General features: G+C 44.4%; 1 pseudogene; it reads right to left on the reverse strand.

Moving 5' to 3' along the window:
* Positions 1-421: 421 nt before the first annotated feature.
* On the reverse strand, positions 422-1767 carry LOC101420716 (annexin A11 pseudogene; annotated as a pseudogene).
* Between the last annotated feature and the right edge of the window lie 4596 nt (positions 1768-6363).

Genomic DNA, 6363 nt, shown 5'->3' on the forward strand with positions numbered 1-6363 from the left:
ATCCAATCTCTCACCAGACATGTGTATGCAGCAAACAGACTTCTATACAGAGTCTCTCTGGCAAGAACTGTAAAAAAATAGTGCCTCCAAATAAAAATACAAAATTACAACCAAAGTGAAGCCAAGAGTCTTAGCCACAAGCAGAGGGAAAGACTGCTGAGAGAGGAAATGAAACATCTACTCCAGCAGCAGGGGGCTCTGCAGGGTGCGGAGGGGAGGACATGCTGAGAGAAAGTTCTAAAGGACCCGGGTCCCTCAGAGAGATGCGGATCAGGAGGGCGAAGGCTCGAGGGACAGTGTGCCCTGGATGCCGCAGGCTACTCTGGGGGTTTGTTAGAGACAGATAGACGTTCTTTGGGCCTTTTCCCGGCATCGCCGCTGTGGGCAGGTGGACGGAAAGAGAGCCACCAGCTGCTTCTGCTCAGTCGTTGCCACCACACATCTTCAGCAGAATCTTCCAGTAATCCCCCGAAGTGTCCCCCGAGATGCCATGGTACAGCGACTTGCCATACATCCTCTTGTACTCCGACCTGATGTCCACGAGGTCAACTTCGCCTCATGGCCTTGCTGAGCCTTTTGGCGAAGCACATTTCACCACGGCCAGCATGCCCTGCTCCAGGTCCCCAGACATCTCCCGGCAGATGTTCTTTTCAATGTCTTGGCCCGTCATCTGCTGATACTCGTTGAAAACTGCCACCAGGTGGGCGCTGCTGCAGGAGCACAGAACTGCACTGAGCTTGGACTCATCTGTTCCCAGGCGGTTCTCCCCGGCCGCGTAGAACTCCTGGACACCTCTTTGGACGAAGGACACGTCCACATTTGTGCTCTCATCCCGGTTTCCCTGCAAGAGAGAGACAAGGAGACGCTGGAAATGCCCTGAGGTGTCACTTCGAATCGCCTCCTCCAGGGTCTTTTTGAATTCTTTTTGCAGGCTCTGCTCAGTTCCCCCCGTGTTCATTGCTGCGGGAGGCGAGGATCTCAGTCCGACAGGCTTCCTCGGTGCCAGCCCCCTGGATGGCGTCCTTTAGCTCATAAATGTCAGAGGACTGGGGTCTTCATCAAAGCCGGGACTGTCTTCTCAAAGTTTCCTGAGAGTTCAGATTTCAGATCTTTGATCAAATCCTTCCCATAAGCTGTCTTGAAGGACGAGAGGATCTGCTGCCGCTGCTTATAGGAGCGACTCCCCAGGCGGTCGACGATGGCCTGCTGGTCAGTCCCCAAGCCCTGCATAGCCTTCCGCAGGACTTGGGCATCTCCAAAGGCGTCAAAGCCAGGAGCACCTGTGACCGCGCCTCGGTTTCCAAACTGGGCTGGCGGCACAGCGGGCGCGACGGGCCCGGCCCCCGGGTAGGCTGGGTAGCTTGGCACCGGCTGCTGCTGGTGCGCTGGGGATGGCACTGGAGGCCGCCCCGGGTAGGTCACTGGCGGCTGCTGGGGTAGGTCCCTGGGAGCTGCTGCCCGGGGGGCGGCATGCGCTGTTCCGGAAAGGGTGCCCCTGGGTATGGTGGATATGAAGGCATCCCGGAGGGTGGGTTTCCCCCGGGGGTGGGTGCATTCCATATGGAGAAAAGGGCTGCCCAAAGCCCCCGGGGAGGACTGGTGGGTAACCACCCCCAGGCGCTCCAGGGAACAGATTTGACATGTCGGCACCTCCGAACACCCCCGAAATGCTGGCTGCCATTCCTGAGAGGTAGTCTGGGTTTAACTGCCCGGCGTAGCTGGCCACGCTATCCAGCCCGATGGGGGGCATGTTGGGTGGGGGGTAGCCAGCACCCCCCTCCCCCCAGGCACCACCACCTGGTGGTGGCGGGTAGCCGAGGTAGCTCGTGATGAGATCTGGCCACTGGCCAAGGGGTCCGGAGGACGCGAGAGGCGTAAGGGGTCGCGCTCAGGAGCGGCTCCCGGCGGGCGTCCCGGGAGCGGAGCGGAGTCTCGGGTTCGCCTCCCGCTCAGGCTCTGGAGGCGCTCGGGGCGCTCGGGAAGCCTCGGGGCGTGGACGCCGGGGTGGGGGTGCGCGGCGCCGCAGGCAGAGCAAGGCAGACGGAGGGGCCGACTCCGAGGAAAAGCCCGCGGGCGCGTGGGCCCCGGACGCACCCAGGGGCCGAGCCGCGCGCGGGAGGGCGGGGCCGCCGGCAGGTCAAGAATATTAACTTTTAAGAGCAAGTAATAAAAGAACTGGACGCACTAAAGCAGTTCAACAAGATAGTTCTGTTTGAGCTGATATCTGATAAAGAGTTACTAGGTCACTTGGAGATAAGATCGAGGTTGGGGAAAGTTCTTTTTCACACAGAGGGATTATTAGCACATGCAAAGACCTTGAGGTGAGAAAGGCAAGTCACTTTTGAGCAGAGAGGCAGTAATAATTTGGTGCTAGATGAGGAATAGAACACACCGGACCTTGCAGAATGTGTTAAGTAGTTTGGTCATAATAATACAAAATGTACGTGTATGCTGAAGCGTCCATAGTAATTTCCCATTGCTCTTATGATTCAAAAAATGGAAAATCTTTCTAGCACAGGGAGGGACAATGAAATGGAGAGAGAAGAGCATAGATATGGCAAGTTTACTTTTTAGGTTTATTTAGTGGGAGTAATGAGGATGATTTCAAATAGGAATGAGTAAAAGATGCTTTGAGACTTCCAGATGGGCATTGATGTATGCAGCTGTGTATAAAGGTCAGCCTGAAATGAGCTCAGCAAATACCTGGGTGTAAGGCAAAGGTAGATTCAAATGTAGACATATTCAGGATGCCTGCTTACCTCAAGATTTGACCTGTAATTGCCTATATATAGAAAAGTCTTTAAACATTTGGAAGATTGACATATAGATGTTGAATTTGAAATAGATACTATAGGACTTTATGGCTAGGCAAGAAAGTAGGAAAAGTAATTTCTTATGAAAAGGCAGAGATAGTGAGCTCAGTAATGGGGTAACCTCTTGGTACACAACCAAGAATTACAGGGTACCCATCACCTCAGTAATTCTAACTCAAAATTTGCTTGACTTGGTGCAAGGTGCCTTGGATTCCCTGTTGATAGAAAGTTAGCTTAGTCTTTTTCAGTTGAAGGATTGAGAATTACTCAGTCTTCTAGATTCTCACAGTTCTAAAATTTAATACCACATTCAAGCCTCAAAGAATTACTTGGTCTGATTTATAAAACCTCCCTGAAGTCATGCATTTACATATTTTATTATGTTTGGCCTCAGCACTTAGGGACAAATCTATGTTCCTAAGTATTGTCTATATAAAAAGGCTTTGAGTAATAAGTTGTTATTGTTCACAAAATTAATGTCAATGACAACATGGTCCTTTTTGAAAGGATATTGCCTTCGTTTCCTAAAGGCTGCCAATACAAAAATACCAGAAATGGGTTGTTTTATAATGGGAATTTATTAGAGTAAAAATCTTACAGTTCCAAGGCTGTGAAAATGTCCCAATAAAGGCAACATCAGAGTTGCTATCTCACCAAAGGTTGGCTGCTGGCAGATCCTGAACTCCTGCTTCATGGTAAGTCAAAATGACTGCCTGACCCTGCCTTTTCCTCCAGGTTCACCTTCTCTCCAAGCTCAGTTGTGGGCAGTCAGGCATATGGCTTTTCTCTCCCCAGACCTCATCTCTTCAGCTTTGGGCTGCTCTACTCATTCCAGCCTCCCTCTCAGCCTCTCTGGGTTTCTCTGTCTTTCTGCAGCTGTAGGTGATCCTTAAGTCCTCTTTCACATGGAAGGGTAAAAATGGCACCTTTCTTTCACATGTCTCCTCCATTTACATAAGACTCCAGCAAGAGGGCAGAGACCTATCTTGACTCATGCCTCACTGAAGAACTCTGTTCAAAGGCCTCCAACTGAATTCAGTCCAATCAAAGAATCCCACACCTACAGGAATGGATTAGTTCCAAGAACATGATCTTTTCTGGGATTCACAAAAGCGTCAAACTGTCACACATATCTTAAGTACTTTATTAATTTCTTCTTCAGTAAATGCATTTCTGTCATTTCAAAGAATAATGAAGACTAATTAACCCAAATTGTGTCAGTTCCCTTAAAAGAAGTTTAGATAAAAAGTCCAAGTATTGTTATGGCTATTAACATATGCCAGGTGCTTTTAAAATAATAATATCATATCAATAATGATAATGGTACTTCTTATTATGGTACTATTCATTACCAGGCATGTTAGACAAACTAATCTTAATGTTTATTTTTATTTACTTGTATTTTCATTCTATTAGTTCTGCTCACAACATGGTTTTCCTAATGTACCAACGTATTTGTTGCATTCCTTTTATGTGGCCTGCACCGATGAAGAATTTTTTTTAAAAAAGAGTAAAACTTGAATCTTGACTATAGTAATTTTAAAAATCAAACCTAGACTTCTAACTGCTGGAAATGCTTCTAGAATAAAATAGAAACTAATTTAGTATCTTAAAATATGATTTAAGTTCATTTTCTCTTAGACTATATTGTCCAGAAACTTCTAGTCTTCTAAGAATTTTTCTAAGAATTCCCAATGCCCTTCCCTTCCCAAAACAAATTCAAAAAGACTAGAAATGGAAGAGAATGATTGGGCCTTCCCTAAACAATGTGAAGGGCATATTTGAACTTTCTGAGAAAGTCTTAAAGGCAGATAGTATATCTCTGACGGAAAGATGAGGAACCCAAGGTTTAAAAACACTAAGTTCATTGCCAAAGTGATTGCAGTTTGTTAGTCCAAGAGCTAGACTGTGAACCAAATAATTTCTTTTCAAAGCCTACTTTCTTTCTCCCATACCATGTGGTCACATGTTTGTTTGAAATTATTTTTTTAGGGTCCCTGTGAGGAAGGTGATGTGGAATCAATGACTGTTTCAGTAAAAAGTAGCTATACAGTTGGTTTACTTTTGCCATCTTTCAGTTATAACTATGTTGATGTTGCCTGCAGCTTACCACCAAATACTCCAGCAACTCCTAAAACAAGCCATGTTGTAAGGGAGTTTACCTGCTTTGAGAAAGCCAATTGGGTAATTCCTTTACTAAAAGGAAAATTTAACACGGTGTCCATAGGCCAATAAAGGCAGTGAGGACAGCACCATTGAGGAGGGTTGCAGTCATTTGAAGTGCAGTGTTACTGTGCAGATTTGTCAAGGCTGCTATTTTTCTGTAGGCCCTTTCCATATTTTTATTTTGTATTACAAGATTTGCTGGCCCAGGCTCACCCTCTGTCATACAAACACACATATTAAAGTATGGATGCAGACATTCATAATGCTGATTTTTCCAATCATATTATCCTAGATTCTAATTGACTCACTGGGGGAAGATGGATAAATTATCTGAAATCTATGAGAGCTGGAATTGTGGCTTACTCACTAACTTCTTTTAAGAGCCTAAGAATATAAATGTTAGTTGAATGAGTGAATTAAGCAATTTAATCAGGGGACAAGATGATTCAATTTACATTTTAATTTTTTTTTTTAAATTTTTATTCTAGTAACGCATATACAACCTAAAATTTCCCCCTTTTAATCTCATTCAAATATATAATTCAATGCTGTTAATTACGTTCACAAAGTTTTGTTACCATCACTGCCATCCATTACCAAAAGTTTTTCATCATCCCATTTAAAAACTTTGTACATTTTAAGCCTGAACTCCCTATTCCCTATCCCACCCCATGTCCTGGTGACCTATATTCTACATTCTGACTCTGTCAATTTGCTTATGCTAATTATTTCATATCAGTAAGATCAAAAAATATTTGTCCTTGGGTGTTGGCTTATTTCATTCAATGTGATGTACCCATGGTTCATCCATGTTATCACATATATCAGACTTCATCCATTTTGGGCCTGAAAATTATCCATTGTGTGTATATACCATATTTTGTTTATCCATTCATTGATTTATGGACAGTTGGTATGCTTCTATCTTTTGGCAATTGTGAATAATGCCATCATGAACATCAGTGTACAAATATTTGTTTGAGTCCCTGCTTTTAGTACTTTTGGGTATATATCTAGAAGTGGGATTGACAGGTCATATGGTAATTTCATCGTTAACTTTCTGAGGAATACCAAACTCTTCCACAGTGATTGCAACATTTACATTCCCACCAACAATGAATTTAGTGTTCCAATTTCTTTTCACATCCTCTCCAACACTTGTAATTTTCTGTTTTGTAAGAACAGCATTCTATTGCATGTGAAATGATATCATACTGTGGTTTTGATTTCCATTTACCTAATAGCATGCTAGGATTTTGATTGGGATTTCAAGGAATCTGTAAGTCAATTTAGGTAGGATTGGCATCATAACAATATTTAGTCTTTTATTTAAGTCTTCTTTGATTTCTTGTAGCAATGCTTTATAGTTTCCTGTGTATAAGTC

This window comes from Dasypus novemcinctus, chromosome 18 (assembly GCF_030445035.2).
Source record: "Dasypus novemcinctus isolate mDasNov1 chromosome 18, mDasNov1.1.hap2, whole genome shotgun sequence".
Classification (NCBI taxonomy): domain Eukaryota; kingdom Metazoa; phylum Chordata; class Mammalia; order Cingulata; family Dasypodidae; genus Dasypus; species Dasypus novemcinctus.